This window comes from Nycticebus coucang, chromosome 20 (assembly GCF_027406575.1).
Source record: "Nycticebus coucang isolate mNycCou1 chromosome 20, mNycCou1.pri, whole genome shotgun sequence".
NCBI classification, from domain to species: domain Eukaryota; kingdom Metazoa; phylum Chordata; class Mammalia; order Primates; family Lorisidae; genus Nycticebus; species Nycticebus coucang.
Window position 1 is genome coordinate 1,571,086 of NC_069799.1, and position 21,173 is coordinate 1,592,258.

General features: G+C 40.4%; 2 pseudogenes across 1 annotated transcript; one reads left to right on the top strand and one right to left on the bottom strand.

Moving 5' to 3' along the window:
* Positions 1-17,536: 17,536 nt before the first annotated feature.
* Positions 17,537-19,151, bottom strand: LOC128573093 (ferritin heavy chain-like; annotated as a pseudogene). The gene is made up of 2 exons (XR_008376308.1): positions 19,138-19,151; positions 17,537-18,429 (listed from the first exon to the last, which is right to left on the bottom strand). The product of XR_008376308.1 is annotated as a ferritin heavy chain-like (transcript).
* Positions 19,152-19,270: 119 nt separating this feature from the next.
* Positions 19,271-20,261, top strand: LOC128573094 (zinc finger protein AEBP2-like; annotated as a pseudogene).
* The last annotated feature ends 912 nt before the right edge of the window (positions 20,262-21,173 follow it).

Below are 21,173 nucleotides of genomic sequence, written 5' to 3' on the forward strand. Positions count from 1 at the left end.
CCCAGATATTGGCTTCTAAATACTTTCTTTTAAGATGAACCAAAGGTCGTTAGAGAAATGGCTGATTTCAAGGGCTAGGACAGGAAAAGTAAACATCTTGCTGTGAAAGAAAATAGGGATATGATAGCAGAAATAAAGGAATCTATCAAATGATCATAGACACAAAGGTTTCAGAGGCTCTGGTGGCCAAAATATAGAACAATTTCACCATGAAAATAAATAATAATAGGAAAGGACTGTAACCCATTGCAAAAAATAGAAATCCATTTGTCCATACTGACATAAATAAATAAATTAAATGAGAAAGTCCTTCCTTATAGTAAATTAATAATCAACAAATATAGAAGAAATTACAGAATTGGAAATCTCCACTTAATCACCATAGTAATAATAAATTTAGGCAAAAAAAATCACAAGGAACTAGTGAGTGAAAGTTGGGCAAGGAATAGGATATTTACTAGTGTCATCCAGTAAAAATGCTTATTACAAAGGGAAGAAAGGAAACTCTGTAGTGGAGGAACCTAGGCAATGCCACCTTAACTAGGTAAACAGACCCTACCAGGCCTGAGGCAAATGCCCACCATGTGCGGCCTGGCAGAGTGCAGCACCAGCATCGCTGTGCGTGGCTCCTGCCAGTGGAGCACAATCTTAATGTAATTGTGAAGATAAAACAGTCAAGCCTAAATTGGAGGATCTACAAAATATGTGATTTTTTTTTCTTTTTGAGACAGTTTTTATGATTTTTTTTTTTTTTTTTTGAGACAGTTTCCCTCTGTTGCCCAGGCTAAAGTGCCTTGGCATCAGCCTAGCTCACAATAACCACAAACTCCTTTTTAAGAGTATTTAGTTTTACTTGTTCTTATTCATAATCTTATGTTTTTGCTCTCCCTGTCACCTTTACCTCAAATAAAAAATAGTTTGTCCTTTTGTATGTCATTCAAAGAACCACATTTTAAACTTATTCTCTCTACCATTTTTTGTTTCCTATTTCTTTAGTTTTCAAGTTTTGTATTATTTAATTTATCCTTCCTAGTGTGTTTTTTTTTTCCTTTTTTTTTCTTTAAGTCACTCTGTCACCCTTGGTAGAGTGCCATCGCCTCTTCAAAGCTCTCAGCAACCTCAGACTCCTGGGTTCAACTGATCCTCTTGCCCCAACCTTCTGAGTATCTTGGACTACAGGTGCCCGCCACAACATGTGGCTAGTTTTTCTATTTTTTATCGGGACAGGGTCTCACTCTTGCTCAGGCTGGTCTTTAACTCCTGAGCTCAAGCAATTAGCCTACCTCACCTCTCAGATTGCAAGGATTATAGGCAATATTCATATTACATGAAAAAATTTAAATATTCATATTACATGAAAAGTTTAGGATTCTTATTATTGCATGAAAATAAGACACCACTGAGAAGGATCATTACTCCGCTGTCCCTCCGCACCTATGACACACAGATTGAGGAAGACTTTTGTTGCAGTTTCTTCCTCTCTCACATCCAAAGGGACGAAGCCTTCGAGTGTTTTTGTTCCTTGCTTCCCTGGCCACTCTTCGCTGTAATTCAGTTTTGCCGAGGTGGTTAAGTTCTTTAAATGTCAGATTATTCTTAGAGGTTTCCTTTTATATGCTCCTCTTTTTCTGGAGTCTCTAGTTAGTTCTTGTGAGACACATTCCCAGTTTCTCGCTGCCCACTTGTTTTGATTAGCCATCACAAGTTCACTGCTCATGGTGGCTTTCTCTCCTTGTCAAGTCTGTTTTATTTGCTGTTGTTTTTACAAAGTCTTTTTCTAGTACTTTGCCCAGCTGAGTAATGTGCATGGCTTGTCTGACTCCTCACATATCTACAAATATCTTTCTTTCACCCCGACAGGTAAGATACATTTTTTAGTTGAAAGCACAATCTACTGTCTTCTCGCTCCCAATGGTGCAAAGAAATTCAGAGCCAGTCTAATTCTTTTTCCTTTATAACGCACAAGCTTTTACACAGAAATAATGAGATTTTTGTCTTTATCTTTGGAAAACAAAGATACATATGGTGTTATGTGTATGCACAAATCCAACGTTTCTCATCATCCCTGGCTGAAACTTGGTGTCCTTTCTTCAGTTCTGGTAAATCTGTTTTTGTTTGTTTGCTTCATTTTGTTTATTTCTGCTTCATTTTATTCTTCCTTCTGGAACTCCTGTTATTTCCAAGGACAATACTCTTAAACCTCTCCTTCATCTCTCTACTCATGCTTTACTTTTCTTTTCTCTAAGCTTTGAAATAATCTTTACATCCACTTTCCAGGCTAACCCATTGCATTTAAACAGTAACTATTTTCTTCACTAGTGAAATTTAAATTTAAAGGTCATATTTTTGTTTTTTAACCCAGAAATTCTCTTTTGTCAGTTCTTGTATCTCCAGAGTCATTTCTAGTACCTTTTCTGTTCAGGTTTAAACTTCATCCTTCAATGACTGCAGTTCACATGATCCTGCTCTGAGTGTTCGCTTGAGCTTCCTTCCTCTGGCTCTGGGACTTGAGTGATCTGTGCATCCCCAGGCTCAGCTCCAGCTGCTGCTGTACATCAGATGGTGGCAGCTCAGGGGACGGTGGCCTGCCCAGAAGTCTGCCCCTATGGGTCCACCTGGTGGTGTCAGGCAGGCGATCAATGCCCTGTGGGGGCAACAGAAGAAGCCTGCCCGTGCTGTCTCTTTTTCACACTCCCTGTGGGGTATGACTCAGTCTACCTGTGTATTCCCTGGAAGTCACTGACACACACCTAAGGGCTGAGGGCAAATCTCATGCCCAGTTTCACCCATTTTATTCTTGGCTTATGTGTATCTTCTTATGTTTCTACAATTTTATTTGTAGTTTTGTGGGTTTTTTTCCAGTTTTTGGCCGGGGCCGGGTTTGAACCTGCCACCTCCAGTATATAGGGCCGGCACCCTACTCCTTTGAGACACAGGTACCGCTCTTTTTACTTTGAATGCTAACTCTCTTTTCTTTCTAGGCTTCTAAGCTTTCTTCTTCCTTAAAAAACACAGTACTAGAATTCTTGTGTCAGCAATGTACTTTCAGTGATATTGAGGAAGGGGAGAGAGGGTTCCTGGGAAAGAGAGTTCATAAAAGGGGCTCTCATTTAATAAATGAGAAATGTTGAATCTACATTAAGTCTTGGTAGGATGTGGGTTTAACATGTATGTCAAAGAATGACCAGATAGAGAATTTGAAAACAGAGCCCAGAATGCACCTTCACATAAGAAGGTATTTGTAGAGGAAAGCCTATGAAAATAATTACTGCCATGTTTACAAGTCTTGTTATTATTGTACGAATTACCATTTTTAATTAGCTTTCAGAAAAAGTGAGGAATGCTAGATTTCTTTGCTACATGGTGGTCCCACCTACCACTCTGCAGGAGCATTAAGGAGCCTCCTAGAAGTACTAGGTCCTTACAGAAATAATGCAGTATTTTTCTTTTCTTTTTAAAAACATTTTTATTGAGGTGAAATTCGTACAATATAAAATTAACCATTTCAAAGTGAGCAATTCAGTGGCTTCTAGTCCATAGTCACAATGTTGTGCAGCTACTTCTATCACCAAAATAAAACTTGATGCTAATTAAATAGCTACTTCCCATTCTCCCCTTTCCTCAGGCTTCGGTAACCACCAAACTCCTTCCTGTCTCTACCTGTGCTATTTATTCATGGAAATGGAATCATACAGTATGAGGCGCTGTGCACCAGCCTCGTTCACACAGCACGTCTTCAAGACCCACACTGCATGTACCATGTGTCCCAACTCCCGCCTTGCTGTTGCTGAATGATATTCCCTTCTGTGTGGACACCACAACTGGTTTATCCAGTCAGCCATTGCTGGATATTTGGGCTATTTCCACCTTTAGGCTTTAGTGCTGCTGTGAGAATTTGTGTACAAGTATTCGTTCAAATACTGTGAGACCAGTCTTCAGTATTTGGGGTAAAGGGACCAGGTACAGTGGCTCATGCCTATAATCCTAGCACTCGGGTAGGCCAAGGTGAGTGGATTGCTTGAGCTCACGAGTATGAGACCAGTCTTAGTAACACCAAGAACCCCATTTCTAAAGCTAGATGGGCATTGTGGAGGGCGCCTGTACTCCCAGCTACTCAGGAAGCTGAGGCAAGAGAATCACATGAGCCCAGGAGTGTGAGGTTACTGTGAGCTGTGATGCCACAGCTACTGAAGGCAACAGAGTGACTCAAAAAAAAAAAAAAAAAAAAAAAGAATAAGGAAATTATACCACTTATATGAAACGTTAGAATTTAGTTTTGAAGTCCGGGTAGTACCAGTTGATCTTAAATTCACAATCTTTGAAATTCAAACATAAGCAGATGAAATCTTTAGAGCTTTTTTTTCTTGAGACAAGGTCTTACTGTCACCCAGGCTAGAGTACAGTGATATCGTTTCATAGCTCACAGCACCTCACATTTCTGGGCTCAAGTGATGCTCCTGCCTCAGCCTCCTAAGTAGCTGGGACTACAGGCAACCACCACACCCAGCTAATTTTTTTTAATATTTTTTTGTAGAGGGTCTTAATCTTGCTCAGGCTATCTCAAATTCCTGTTCTTTAGTGATTCACCTGACTCAGCCCCCCAAAAGTGCTAGGTAGGCTCAAGCTACCATGCCTGGCTTCCAGAGCATAATTTTTTAAGGCAAGAATCCCTTTAAAATGTTTTTAATCCTCTTTTAATATTTCTGAGAACTACACACACACGCTAAATGTGCATACATGCTCTTTTTATTTTTAGGAGGAGGCAATCATAAAAACAATTTGTATTATTTTAAAGGCATCACTATTTAAAATTTAATTTTAATTTCCCTTTTCCTCTGATGTCTGCCTTTTGGGGAGGAGTGGTTCTTTTTGGTTGTTTTGAATGTCAGTGCAAAAGACAAACCAAGAGTTATAGAGTTCTTCAGGGGAAACTCAGGGGATAGTACCACCTAATTATGAATTTTCTGAATATGCAACTTGACCAGCAGCAACTGGCCATAATTAGTAAGGCAGGCCTCACCTCCAGCAGTTCTACAAAAACAAATCAGTGAAGGATTTCCAAGGCATACCTTCCTCTGGACCTGTTTTAACTTTAACAATGAAAACAGTGCAATGTTGCTCTTTTTTTTTAATAGGTGACAGATTGTCTAAAAAGAAGCAAGTGTTTCCTACAACAAAAGAACTAGACTATGAACATATATTTCTGCTGGAGGTGAGAGTGTTGGAAACTGTGCAAGAAAATAGAACCTGCAAATCTGTCTCCTTAGGCTCGGTTCCTGTAGCTCAAGCAGCTAAGGCGCCAGCCACATACACCAGAGCTGGTGGGTTCAAATCCAGCCCGGGCCTGCCAAACAACAATGACAACTTACAACCAAAAAATAGCCGGGCATTGTGGCAGGCACCTGTAGTTCCAGCTACTCGGGAGGCTGAGGCAAGCGAATCACTTAAATCCAGGAGTTGGAGGTTACTGTGAGTTGTGATGCCCCGGCACTCTACCCAGGGCAACAGCTTGAGGCTCTGTTTCAAAAAAAAAAAAAATCTGTCTCCTTAGATGTGAAACCACAGCTAGAAATGTGTGCTCTGAAGGCAACTGTAAAATCACATTTCACTCCAGCACACCGGCCAGTGATTGTGCTGTGTGAGTAATGCACAGATGTAATCCATGTGGTATGGGTTGTGGACTGAAAAAATACCAGTGTTATTTACTGAGGCTTGGCAAGCAGGAGCCATTTATTTAGAAAAATCTACATGGCATGAAACAACGTAAAAAATGTACCATCCAGTTTGTCAGCTTGTGAATACAGCAAACACCATGAGAGTCCCATTAGCACAAACACTACGGGAGAAGATCTCTTTTGTCGTTTTCCAGTTAACATGTACAAGAGAATGATTTCTCTCACAGGACCTGTGAATTTATGCTTAATAGATACTATCTTTCACCAAAGCAAGAAGTACACATTTAGAACGAGAGATCCACAAACCTCTGGCAATGTGATACATTGAGGGCGAAGCCAGAAATCTTACTACCATCGTGTCAGGATCAATTTTTAATTGCTCTTAGCTACTGATTCTTGAGTTTTGATATAATTATAGAATATCTTCACTAAGCACAGAGTAACGTAAGTTCCATAGAGGAAAAGGTAACTACAAGATCAATGACCTTGGAGGATCCCACTAATCTTTGTGAATAATAAGATGTTATTTATACATCAGTTTTTTCCCAATCCAAAGGCATTTTAAAAAATAGAACCTTTAGGTTATAAAGGGCTTTAATAGTGACCTAGATCAAGCAGGAGAATGAATCTTGGACAGTTGGTGGGGGAAGTTGAGACTGAGGGTGAATAGTACTTACAAGGGTGCTGGCTTTAACATTATTTTCATGTGACCTCACAGACCACCCTCAGATGGCTCAGTATCTCTCCCGCTGCTTCCTTTAATGTCTCAGCAATCTTTTGCTCCATGTCAATTTAATGGCTTTAAAGCTTTGGAGAGGGGAATTTTCACTTTTACTGATAAAAGATTAACTGCTACAGGAATTGCCTTCCCACCATGAACAATCAGAAAATCAGGTAATATGTATAAAATGACAAACTTCAAACATTGCCTGTAAGGTAATAAAGGACTAGATTCATGGTTGAATTCCTATAACTATCCCTCGAGGAAGTTTCTAAGACACAGAGCAAAGAAACTCAGCATCTGATCAAGGTGAGGAAACAAAAGTCAGTCTGGATCAGCCAAGCAAGAGTGTGTACTCCCTCCACTTTTATTTGGCACTGCTCTGGGAGTTCTGATCAGGAATTCCAAGCAAGAAAAAGGAATAAAGCGTAAATATTGCAAAGGAAAGAGTAAATCTGTTTATCCACAGAGAACATGATCACTGCATAGAAAATGTTAAGAGATCTCCAAAAGCACTATAAGATTTAGTAACTAAGGTTAACAAGGTTGCAGGAAACAATGTCAGTACATAAAAAGCAATTATTATACTAACAACAAACAATTAGAAATTGAAATTTTTAAATATCATTTACAACAGCATCAAAGCATAACCTATTGGCCAGATGCAGTGACATACTTCTATAATCTCATAACTTTGGGAGGCTAGTGCAGGAAGATCATTCAAGGCCAGGAATTCAAGAGCATCCTGGGCAACATAGCAACTCCCCAGCTCTACAAATTGTTTGAAAAAAAATTAGCTGGGCATGGTGGTGTAGGCCTGTAGTCCTAGCTACCTGATGAGGCTGCAGCAGGAGGATCGCTTGCTCCCAGGAGCCCCAGGCTGCAGGGAGCTCTGAGCACACACACCCTGTACTGCAGCTGGGCAGCAGAGCAGGATTGTGTCTAAAAGAAAAAACAAAATAATAATACATGTAAGGATAATGTTAACAGAACGATGTATTAGACTTATATATTGAGTATTACAAAAGACTACCAAGAAAAATTGAAGACCTCCATAACTGGAGAGATATGCTATGTTCAACATTGTTTATCAATATTAATTTGTCATTTTCTCCCAATCAGTCCTATAGATTCAAAGCAATGGCAATTAATTCCTAGAAGACTTTTTGTTTTGAAATTTACAAGCTGATTATAAAATTTACATGGAAATGCAAAAGATCTAAAGTAGAAAAAAATGATGCTAAAAAAATCACAGTTAACAGACACACATTACCTGTTTTCAATATTTGCTATAAAGCTACATTAATCAAGGTGATGTGACAGTATAAAGACAGAGATAGATGTCAGCAGGACAGAACAGAGAGCCCAAACATAGACTCACACAGAAGAACTTGATAAATAAACTTCATCAAAGTTAAAATCCTGTTCTCTTAAAATGATATCATTAAGAAAACAAAACTCATCATCTCCATAACATAATAATTATATCAGTGTCTTTGTAAAATATTTGAAAAATTAAATAAAATAATAACCAAGAAAACAAAATTCAGGGGCCAGGCACAGTGGCTTATGCCTATAATCCTAACACTCTAGGAGGCTGAGGCAGGAGGATCACTTGAGCTGGGCTTGAAGAGTTTCAAGTATGAGGTTGCTGTGAGCTAGGCTGAGGCCTCAGCACTCTAGCCTGGGCAATAGAGCAAGACTCTGTCTCCAAAAAAAAGGAGAGGGAGATTTTGTGGGTAATAGAATATTCTGTGTCTTGGAGTAGTTACATAAATGAAATAATTTGTCAAAAATCATGAAAACATACACTTAAAATAGACACATTTTTACTGTAAGTAAACTATACCGAGGTAGAACTTCTGCTCTAAGTCAAAGCCTTCTTTTATTTGCTGGTTCTCCAAATAGTTGAAGAGGCCTCGGCGGCCCACTCCCCACCAAATCACCTCTCCTCCAGGTTTAGCATTGCCAGCGCTTTGGCCATTCGCATTTGCTAGAGTTTCTAACCTTGATAAAAGTGAGGCTGGGAAAGAGGTGTAGCTTGTGCAGGAAGCTGAAACAGAAGGGTCATGGATTCCTCAAACACATGAGAGTGTGCAAAGGGCCGGGCAACCAAAAGAAACCAACAAAAAATGTAAATGTTTACCAAAGTCTAAGTGCAAGGCCACAGAGGCCTTGATAAAATGTTGCTCCATCCTAGGTAAGTTTTAGGAGAGAAACAATATAATCTATACCAGGGCAGTCTCCCAGCACTGGGCCCAGAGAATTTCTTCCAGTTAACTTCCTCGTTTGCTGTGTACATCAGGGTACTACCCTGTTTTCCCGAAAATAAGACATCCTCCAAAAATAAGACCTACTTACAGGAAAGATAAGACGTCCCCTGAAAATAAGACCTAGCACATCTTTGGGAGCACACCTTAAAATAAGACACTGTCTTATTTTTGGGGAAACAGGGTAGTATCTATGACAGGCGTCCTCAAACTTTTTAAACAGGGGGCCAATTCACTGTCCCTCAGACTGTTGGAAGGCCAGACTATAGTTCAAAAAAAAAAAACTATGAACAAATTCCTATGCACACTGCACATATCTTATTTTGAAGTAAAAAACAAAACGGGAACAAATCACATTACTTAATGTGGCCCACGGGCCACAGTTTGAGGACACCTGATCTATGCAGCTCCATCACCCTTGACATAATTTCTCATTCTAGACTTCCTGCATTCTTGGAAGCACAGGGTCTTAAACTCACATTTACATTTTGCTTTGTCTCCCATGCTCTCTTCCTTTTACCAACTATCCCAGCCTCCACTGGAAGGTATTATCACTTGTATATAAAATCTATTCCCTCCCACACAGTCAGTAAGCACTCTGTAAGGCTCTTCTGTCATTATCATTATGTGGGGCCATGATGTGAGACTCTCATCCACCTTTCTGGATTATTCCTGGCCACTTTCATTCCACACACCATTTATCGCTGCTCCATCCAACCCATCCCTGTCTCTGTACTCTCCCACTTCATATTGAAATCATCCCATTCCAGGCAGCCAGGAAGAATCTCATACTCCATCTAAATTAATGGAGTATCTATCACAATTTTTCATATTTGTGTTAGGTATCAATAAATTTTAATTAGATAAGCAGAAAAAGGTAGGATACTTGACCTATCCAAAACCCTAGAAAATGTAAAAATCCGGGAAAACATCAAAACCAGAAAAGATTTTGCCTGTGTCATGAGAAAATCTTCCTTGCTTTCATTTAATTTTTAAACACCTAGCTATATCAAAAAGTATTTCATACAATTGGAAATTTCATTATTTCATGATTGGTGTTATTTTTCTAGTAGTAAGCCCATTTATTGATTCAATTGACATTATTTTTTTAAAAGTCAAATTATTTCCTTATCACCAAATTTGTGGTTGTTCATAAAACCTGAGATTTGAAATTCTAAAATCCATACCCCCTTTTTTTTTTGAGGAGAAAAGAGTTCAAAAACTAAATTATATTTGCCAAGTATTTTGTGTCTGAATTTTTATTCATAGCAATTTAAGGGAAAAAGTAATTATTATGTTTCAGACTCATTTATACTTGAATCATCAAATTGTTTTTCTAAAAGCTATTTGATGTTCCACCAGTTTTTGAATTGTCTTAAGCTTTTTAATGTCTCTTTTTTCTTCTTCATTTAAGAGTTTTTGGTGCCTTTGTGGGCATTATCAATCATATGTGTGCATTATATTTGGCCCATACTTACCAAATCGAACTATTGCCTGAATAGGCCCACTTTTACCTCGGGATCCTTGTGTGATCGTTTATCTGCCTGGAAAATGCTTTGTTATATATTTTTCTGTCTAACTTCTTCAATTCTTTTGTTTTGAAGTCACCTTTTCAATGAGGCCTACCTTGAACACCCAATTTTAAATTATAAAAATAAGTAATCATGTAAATTAGCCTCCAAAAACATAGGCAAGTACAATTTGGAATCAAAAAATATTAGAGGGACCTAATACAAAGTACTTTTAGTGCAAATTCATCCTTTCACAGATGAAGCCCAGAGACATCAAGTGACTTCCCTCATTATCAAACCACCAGTTAAATTCAGAAGTATGTGGTCACTTCTAATAGATGTCTCATGCTCAGCTGGAACACTGCTGCCCCAAATGCTGCTCCTCCAGCAGCCTCCCTGTCCTGGATGATGGCAGCACCCTCTTTCCAGCTGCTTGGGCCACTGCACTGGGCACATCTCCCTTTTTCACACACCCCTATCCAATACGTCAGCACATTCTCTAAATGGACACAAAGTCCTACAACTTCAGGCAATGCTCACCCAATACACCGTGTCTAGATCCTCCTCTCTGTGCTGGGGTTCTGCTCTTGCCCTCTGACCACACCCCCACTCTGTGGCCTCCCTCTGTCTCACCCCCACTTTTTGGCCTTCCTCTGACCACACCCCCACTTGGTGGCCTCCCTCTGTCTCACCCCCACTCTGTAGCCTCCCTCTGACCACACCCCCACTTGGTGACCTCTCTGTGTCACCCCCACTCTGTGGCCTCCCTCTGACCACACCCCCACTTCATGGCCTTCCTCTGGCCGTCTCCTCACCTGGAGTGCTCTCCCTCTGTCCAGACATCCTCACATTTAGGTTTTCCTCTGCTGTTTCAGTCACCTTGTCAGTGGATCTGCAGAGACCTTCATGTTCACAGTTGCAAACTGCCAATTACACCTAAGTGATGCCTAATCTCCCTAAACTCTTCTAGTTTTCATTTTCTTTTACAACATCTCACCTTCTAATACAGTATATCATTTATTCTGTTTATTCCAGGTTACCTGTCTCTTTCCTAATATAAGGGTGAGAATCTTTGCTTTGTCATTGCATCCCCTCTACCTAGAACAGAGTGGCACAGCGTAGCCCCTCGATAAATACAGGTGGCTGGAGGGGGATAGAGAGGAACACTGCCATAATGGTATCTCAAGTTGCCTACACCAAGTGGGCAAAACTAACTTGACTGAAAAAAAATCTTAACAAGCTAAAAGTAAGGCAGGCCTTGGGCAAAACCAGGAATTAGGTGTGACGTGGGTTTTTATCCCCTTCTATACCCCTTTTGTCAGGCAAAACTCGAGCTCTAGTTCTCTTGTTGAATTCAGGATATTTCTGGTGGACATCTTAATTTACCTTACGTTACACCAGTGTTCTCACTGCAGTTTTGCTTTCCAGTGTGTTATACTCCCCAGTTTATTTACATTTTAGGACAAAATAGTGGGAAGAGGGCAGCACTTAGCCCAAGGCAGTGAGTCTTTATTGGTGAAATCCCAGAGAGTGTGGTATAAGGATAGTGGGAGTTGCTCAGTTGCCTGAGGTAAAGCTCTGTTTACTCTGGATACAATTAGCCCACTAATATGGATTTGCCTAAATATTTTTAAATAGATGCAAAATAAATTGCAGAAAAAATTATAGAACAAATACGAAATAAAAATCACCTCCAATCCCATATATAGCAAAATCATTGTTCTGGCTTATAAGAATAAAAGATTTGTAGAATTTAATAAGTTTATTGGAATAAACTTCTAATATTAAAAAAGGCAAAATTATAGGCTAGTGTGGTGGCTCACACCTGTGATCCCTTGAGCTCAAGGAGTTCAAGACCAGCCTGAGTAAGAGTGAGACCCCATCTCTACCAAAAATAGAAAAATAAGCTGGGCATTGTGGCAGGCACATGTAGTTCCAGCTACTCAGGAGGCTGAGACAAGAGAATTGCTGGAGCCCAAAAGTTTGAGGTTACTGTGAGCTATGACACCACGACACTGTATCCAGGGTGACAGAGTCCCTGTCTCAAAGAAAAAAAAGAAAAAGGTAAAAATTACATAACAAAAATGTGGAGGGAGTGGGTTAAACTAAAGCATGGATATGTAGGAGATGAAAACTAAGGCTTTCCTGGTGCACAAAGAAGTATGAATCATTTTTTTCATATATTTCATTTTTTACCAGCCTGTACATTGCAGAGCCCCCAGAAACACCAGGTCAACTTAACATGAACAGGTAAGACATCAAAGAGACCAAGCCAATGCAAATGCTTTAAGAAAATAATTTGATTTTGAGTATGACAACAAGAAAAAATTTTTAATTGGCTTAGGAGAATGAAACAGTTTTGGGATGGGTTGAGAAATTAGTCATTTGAAGTCTAAGAATAAACATAATATAATACCACGTATGATCCCATTTATTTAATAAGTGAATGAAGTACATTTTGCATATATAAACAGAATTTCTGGAAGCTTATACAAAGTAATTAATATGGTTATTTTTTAAGAAAAGACATGGAAGTTTTGGTAGAATAAGAAATCTTTACATACATTTCATGTGCTTCTAAAAAGTTTTAAATGTATGACATTAAGGATGACTTCTATATAGAGAAAAAATTGAACCATTTTAAAAGACAACATTAATAAAGCATTAAGAAAAGACACAATTAAGTTTTGATACTACTACAAATCAAAATTATAAATAGTATTTCCCTCAGGGTTTATGTAAATTTCTATTCTGAATTGAAATTCTACCTTTAGAGTAAGTACAGTATACACAATATCAAACGAATAAGTGATAACAATCCTTGGAATATGCACTAGTTTAACCCATTTTTATTTCTTTCATGACTTTAAACCAAAAGGGTAAAGAGACTTTTTTTGTCTTTTCGTTCATGAATTTTCGTAAGTAAACAAAGACTAAGAGTACAAGGCCAGAGTTATTGTCAGCCACACTAACAGGAGGAGTATTTCGATTCTCGTCACCAGGGAGGATGTAATAGGCTCCATGCTGGGGCCATAGGGAAGCTTGGGGCAGAGAGACCTGGCTGAGAGCACACAGCTCTTCACACCTGGGTGTGGGCCGTGAGGAAGGGTGTGTACAGGGGATAAAGCAGCACAGCACAGGAAGGGATGTCATCTGGGCAGGCCAGGGGAGGCTCCACAGCGGGGGTCGTGAAGAATGAGGAGATTACAACTGGACAAATGTCCCCACGGAGGGCACTGGGGCAGGAAGCGTCTCCGTGTGTCCCGAGCTCATGTGCAGCATGTTATTCCTAAGTTAGGTCAGGAGGACTGGGAGTTGCAGAAAGACTCCTGATACCTTGAAATATGCATTTGATCTTTGTTTTCTGGCATATCACCCCTAAAATCCTTGGAGTGTTCAAAGTCATAGATGTCTTTTTTTTTAAGCAGAAGGACAGAGTTTATTGATGGAAAGGTTGTTGGAAAGATTGAAAAGGGAAATATCGGGAACAGAACCTCTGGCAACAGAGAGGAGCCCCAAGTGGGCAGCCCCATATCTGTCTGTTTATATGCTAATGAGTTGACCGATGGTTTTCCACCTCTAGGTAGTTACAAGATGGGGGGTGGTCACAGGAAAATTCAAACCGTGATCAAAGGGTTGAAACTTTCGGCCTTCATGCCCCAAACTGGGAGGAAAGAGGAGCTAAAGATTGAGCAGATCACTAATGGTCTATAATTACATCAGTCATGCCTATGTAATGAAGGGTCCATAAAAACCCAAGGGGACTGGATCCATGGAGCTTCTGAATGGCTGAAGAGAGGGAGGTTTCTGGCAGGTGGCACACCCCAGGAGGGCATGGGAACTCCACACCCCTTCCCACACGTCCTGCCTTGTCTATCTCTTCATCTGTATCCTTTGTAATATTTTTTATAATAACCCAGTTAAGTAAAGTGTTTCTCTGAGTTCCATGGACTGCTCTTGTAAGTTAATTGAACTCAAAGAGGGGGTGGGAAACCCCAGCTCATAGTTTGTTGGTCAGAAGTGCAGGCGAAACCACCTGGGGCCTGAGAGTGACACGTGAGGAGGCAGCAGTATGATGAGGTGGTGTCAGAATTGAGTGCAATTGTAGGATTCCAATCTGGTGCCCACTCCAGAATTGATCGATTAATTATGGGTGGGAATAAATCCCCAAACATTTTGGTGCCCAAAAGAAGTATTTTGTGTTGTGAGAATAGTGTAGGGGGAAAGGTTTGCCTTTTACTTTCAGAGAAGACAGGGCTGAACCCGTACGAACTGGAATGCCGTGAGTCTTGGCTGCCAGGCTATGAAAACCATTCCCTAACGGCACAATGGTGCCATCCCCAGCACAGTGCCCAGTGCATGGGGGTGGGAATCAGTAAATTCCAAGTTGGGGAAGGAAGAATGAGCACAGGGTGAGAATCAGGAGAATGTACAGCATCAGAGGCTCATTGTGGACTGGTGCAGCAGAAGCAGGGGCTTACACACCTCACGCACATGCATGTCAGTGACTGTCAAAAGTATTGATTTGTTAAATGTAAATATGTAAAAATCCTACAATTTTTGCACCCTATTTTGCTATACCTTAAGTTTTTTTAGATGCTCATATTCTCCTCAGCAGGTGAAAACACTCCACAGTTAGCTGGGTTCTCCCACCCATGGTACATGTCTAGACAAACCTTAGCTAGGGCTCCAAGCTGCACTGTTAATTGGTGGGGAAATCAGAGCATTTTAAATGTTCCTTCCCCACACGTTGCAAAGGTAGTGAATGCACTGCCTCTCTTTTACACTGTTTCTCCAAGAGCCTTTGTCAAAGGATACTTCATGGGAAGAGCCAATGCCCCTGGCTAAGGCTTCAGCACCGGGACGTTTCTTAACCTCCTAGAGGCCTTAACCAGGAGTCAAAGACCATTTCCATGGAGTGGTGAGAGAAGAGTCTGACTGCAGTAATTTGAGATGAGGAATGACTGTGATCCCAGAGACTGTGGCTCTGAAGCACATTCTTTGGTCTAAGAGCAAAATATGCTCTCTTTAGAGAGAAAAATAAATCAGAAAAAGTTTTTAGTTTGGCTCTCTATGTGGAAAATGTTCCTATAACAATAAAAGCCTTTCTGCATGCTTTTTTCTTAACATCCTCAAAAAACGTGCTCTTTTCACACTTTCTCTTGCTTATCTGTTACTAAAATGCCCCCCACCCCACCCCCATTTTACCTAATAATGTCTTCAATCACCAAACATCCATTCCTCTGCTTCTGGAAATACTTCCCAAATTTCCTTTGAGAAACCTGAGTCCTATTTTTTGTCATCAATCTGGGTAGGATTGACCATACTCTGAGCTGTAGGGAGGGGCCTAGATTGGTTTGAAGGAATTATTGTATCCTTCAACCCTGGCCCTCATGGTTTGTTGAGGGACTGACATGAAACCTAGTTAGAACCAATGAGAGAATGGGATCTGAGGAAAGAGATGCTTCCTTGTTTGCTCTCAGGGTTTACTAGAAAAGATTCTCTCTTCTGCCAAACATTGTGATTAGAAGACATGAGGTCTGGAATCGCTAGAGGCATTTCAGCTGGAGACTGAAGCCCAATGCTCTTTCTAACTCCCTCTACCACAGACTTGTGTGATGGTAGACTTGCATTACCTTTAGGTGTCAATTTTAATGGCCACAAATTGTCTGGATATTTGGTCAAACATTATTCTGGGTACTTCAGTGACAGTGCTTTTGGATGAGGGAAACATTTAAGCAGTAGATTGAGTAAAGCAGATTGTCTCCGCCATTGAAAGTGGCTCTCATGTGAGTATTCGAAGACCTGAATAGAACAAAAATACTGATCCTCCCCAGAGTAAGAGCGGACTCCTACTACAGGACTGCTTAAGCTGTGACATTGATCTTTTCCTGCCTTAGGACTTGAACTCAAATACTGGCTCTTCTTGAGTCTTGAGCGTACTGGCTTTTGTTCTAGAACTCATGCTATAGGCTCTCCTTGGTTCTCAGACCTTCAGACTCCAGCTGGAACTACACCATCAGCTTTCCTGAGTCTCCAGCTTGCTAATAACTGCAGATCTTAGCACTTCTCAGCCTCCATAATCATGTGAGCTAATTCACTATAAATAAATCTCTCTCTCTCCATATATAAATACATGCACATATATATATTATATTATTAGATAATGGAGTTATTTATTATTATTACAATAATGACAATGTTAAATATTTTCAAAATAGCACAGTGTCTAAGAGCCACTAGATTTAAATCCTGGCAGTGCCACTTCCTAGGTGTACAACTTGGAGAAATTTTCTTAAATTTTTCATGTCTCTATTTCCTTATCTATGAAGTGGGCAGAGCAAAAGTTTGTCATATTAGTTGTATAGAGTTTTAGTTCTAGAAAATAGTAGACAGGCTCAGCACCCATAGTTTTGTGGTTAGGGCACCAGCCACATACACCAGGGCTGGAGGGTTTGAATCTGGCCTGGGCCTGCTAAACAACAATGACAACTGCAATAAAAAAAATAGCCGAGTGTTGTGGTGGGCCCCTGTAGTCCCAGCTACTTGGGTGGCTGAGGCAAGAGGACTGCTTGAGCCCAAGAGTTTGAGGTTGCTGTGAGCTGTGATGTCACAGCCCTCTATGGAGGATGACATAATGAGACTCTGTCTCAAAAAAAAAAGAAAAAAAGAAAAAAAAATAGTAGACAAAGCTAATCATGAAAACCCACCACAAACACCAAAAAATACTACATAGAATATCATAACAGCAAAGTTTAATACATATTTGAGTTTGGAAGAGATAAAAAGAAATTCTTATGTGCTGCAGTTAAAAAGTGTAAGCTTGTGTAGTGAAGTCTTACCACCTGTGGGAAGACAGCATATAGCTAGCAGGGCAGAGGAGGGGCTCGTTTTAAATCCCACACAAGGAAACGAATGAATCCCTGGGCCTAGGGGAAATAAAGAGTGAACTGAGATTTCTAAATAAAACTGGAACCTCAAAGAGTTACTAGGAAAAAATATGCTTATTGACGCAGTGAGTTGATACTTGTCCCTGCCTGGGCGGCCATGGGAAAGAAATCCTACCCTGAGGATTCAAGATCCTAAACCTATGTCTCTTGCAGGCTTATATTTTGAATTTGCAGCTTCTTCATAATGCAGGAACTTAACAAATTAACATAAAACAGTGTGGAGGTGGGTGGCGCCTGTGGCTCAAAGGAGTAGGGCACTGGCCCCACATGCTGGAGGTGGTGGGTTCAAACCCAGCCCTGGCCCAAAACTGCAAAAAACAACAGCAGAAAAAAAACAGCGTGGGGATGATAACACCTCTGTGTGTCTGATCTGGAGCTACACTCCTACAACCCTCTTTTCTTTTTTGGGGGGTACCAACTTTCTTTATTTGAAGGAATGGTACAAATAAAAGAACTTAAGTGGATGTTTTGGTACAACTTATAGAAAAGGTAAAGGAAACCCTGACATGCATGCACTGCCTTGGTGATCACAGAAGTCACCCCGTGACTATGGGGAAGTTAGCCTAAGGCTTAGTTCTCATTATCACTGTCTCCCAGGGTGTGCTTGTCAAAGAGATACTCTGCCATGCCAGATTCAGGGGCTCCCATCTTGAGCAGGTTGGTTACGTGGTCACCCAGTTCTTTAATGGATTTCACCTGTTCATTCAGGTAATGTGTCTCAATGAAGTCACACAAGTGGGGGTCATTTTTGTCAGTGGCCAGTTTGTGCAGTTCCAGTAGTGACTGATTCACGCTTTTTTCCAAGTGTAACGCACACTCCATCGCATTCAGCCCGCTCTCCCAGTCATCACAGTCTGGTTTTTTGATATCCTGAAGGAAGATTCGGCCAGCTCGTTGATTCTGCAGCTTCATCAGTTTCTCAGCATGTTCCCTCTCCTCATGAGATTGGTGAAGAAAGTATTTGGCAAAATTCTTCAAAGCCACATCATCGCGTCAAAGTAGTAAGACCTGGACAGGTAGACGTAGGAGGCGTAGAGCTCCAGGTGGATCTGGCGGTTGATGGCGGCCTCCGAGTCCTGGTGGTAGTTCTGGCGCACCTGCGAGGGGGATGCGGTCGTCGTGGCAGCGGCCGCGCTGGAGCAGCGGCGGGGGCCTTGGGACGGTCCGAGGGCGCGGTGAGGAGGTGTCGGAAGGCTGGCTGTGAGCGGCCGGCCGGGATGGGGGTCGAGCGCTGGTTCCGTCCAAGCACTGTTGAAGCAGGAAACCGCGGAGACTCTCCGCGAAGAACGTCTGTACAACCCTCTTTTCCACAGTGAAAGATCCACTAATCACAAGCTGAGAAAACATTACATATCACCAAAGGGAATACTCCAGAATGGACATTTCTCAGACTAGCATCATCAGTAGTCTAAAAAGACCACAAAATAAGCCTATTTAAATATTACGTACATGGAAGAAAGAAATATACATCACTCAAAGGAGAGCAAATACAAGACACTGCTGTGGTCTGAATATGCTTCCCCAACGTGCTGGAAATCTGGTCCCCAACGCAACAGTGTTAAGAGATGGGGCCAAAGGGAAGGGGTTAGGTCTTGCGGTGTCTGCCCTTGTGACTGGATTAAGCCACTAGGAAAAGGGCTGTGGAAGCAGATGCACACTCTCTCTGCCCTCCAGGCTGCTGCCATGTGTGGACACAGTGATCCTCATCTCCAGAGGACACAGCAGCATGGGGCCAATTTGGAACCAAGAACAAAATCTGCCAACACTGCTATCATTTTTTTTTATTATTAAATCATAGCTCTGTACATTAATGCAATCATGGAGTACAATGCGCTGGTTTTATACACAATTTGAAATATTTTCATCAAACTGGTTAACATAGCCTTCATGGCATTTTCTTAGTTATTTTGTTAAGACATTTATATTCTACACATAGTACTAACACTTTGATCTTAGAAATTCTCTGCCTCCAGAAATATGAGAAATAAATTTCTGTTCTTTATAAATTACCTAATTTTAGGCATTGTTGATATAATATCACAAAATAGGCTGAGACTGGTACAGTTGCTCTGGAGAACAACCTAGCAGGTCTTCAGAAGTTAAACACAGAGTGATGGTGTGACTCGTTACACACCCAAGAGAAATGAAGCGTATGTCCACATAAAAACATGTGCACAGCCCATCCTGCCGCGCGATTTCACAGTCTGGCGCTCACTAGACTTCAGATCTGGACTCTCACTAGACCTCAGATCAGACCTCTGGATTCCTCAGCCTCCAGAACTCATCAGCCTCACTCTAATTGGTATAGACAGCACCATTTCCAGTGGGCATTCAACTCCAGCAATGATGAGTGGACAAAGAAGCAAAATATCGCCTACAATTGTTGTTGGGACCAGTGTTGTTGGGATCAGTCTTGCTTCAACTCTAACCCAGATCTGGCAGAGCACATCCATTCCATACATTTAGCTGGTCAGCGAGGAGGGGTATTTGTTTGCTTATGGAAAGATTGTAAAGTCTATTCCACTCCATCAACCAGTCAGAGTTGGTTACAGAGGCATATGGTCTTTCAAGTGTGTTGTTGGTGGCTGCAACACCAGCTGCTTCTCCGGGAGGGCTAGCTCACCATTACCCACACACTTCAGCCAGCAGAACTCCTCAAAAGTTTCTAGCCAGCCAAAGGCCAAAGAAGAACCTCCTTCTAAAGCTGGAATGAACAAAAGGACGAAATTAAAGAACAAGAGATGACACTCATTACCACGACCAGTGATTTCTCGGGTGCACAAACACTGGACGTGATAAGGCAGCAAGTCATATGCTTTAACCTCTCAACTCATGTAGAAAGTGTAGGGAAGGGACACAGTGTCACTTTTCATAGTACTGTAATAGCCGAGAGAAAAGAGGATTCTTGAAAGATAGAACTTTTGTTTCATTGGCTGCCTGAAGACATTCTGCCTGATATGTGGGTGAGGGAAAGTGAATGACATTAATTAAAAACTAAAGTAGTTCATTTATCAGAGCTACCCAGAGATACTGCCTTGCTTTTGAATACAAACATACACAGAAAAATTCTGCAGAACAGGTTAAAGAGAATTCTGATAAGAAAAATATTCAATTTGTATTTAAGCAAACAGTGAACAACATTTGCAATCAACTAAAAATTCATCTATCAAATTAGGGCTGAAAATTACTGTTAAGGAGAGTTGCAGAGTGTATGGCAGCTCTCTTCTCAGGATGAGGATTTTCTCATGAAGTGCAGTATTGTTAATATTTACCTATATAATTTGTTAATGGTTTTTGCAAAACCCCTCTTTGAAATTATTTGAATAATCTTTGTACTGCCATTTAAACTGTATGACTAATGTTTTTTCTGAGGGAAGAATTTGGTTTTTGGCTTGTTTTTATTTAATATAAAAAAATTGTATTTTTGTTAAAAAGTGTCTTCAAACTGAATCCTTTATGCACCAAAGTTGGTTTTGAAAAGGAAAATAAAATCACTTTCTTGCTTGGCAAGCAAGAAGCCATATGGATTTTTTTTAACTTACAGAAATGGAAATATGTGTACCTTGTTAGTATTGTATCAAACAAATGTTGCATAGAAATAATAGAACATTGCTTGTAAATAATTCAGCAGATTTGTAATATACTTTTATATTTTGAAAATGTACTGTAGATAATTTTCTAGAGGCATAAAGTTAAATGTATATATTATGCTAGAAATAATATTGAAGGACATTGTGATTCACTAGTGCTGCCAGAAGAATTGTTAATAAAGCATCTTCTTTAACAATAAATGTCTTTTGCAGACTTAAGGGACTACTGTTAATATCTATAAGAACAAAACACATTGAACACAAGACTTCCAGAAAGTCTTTGAAGGAAGACCTATACCATAACAGAATTATAGCACTCATTTCTGACAGTGATCATGAAATCAATTATTTCCTTACTGTTGGAAGGACATATTGTAAAGTACGTGTATATATTTAATCAACCTGCAGAAACTACTCCTCATTGAGGAGTTTTCACTTTACTACAGTGATATTAAA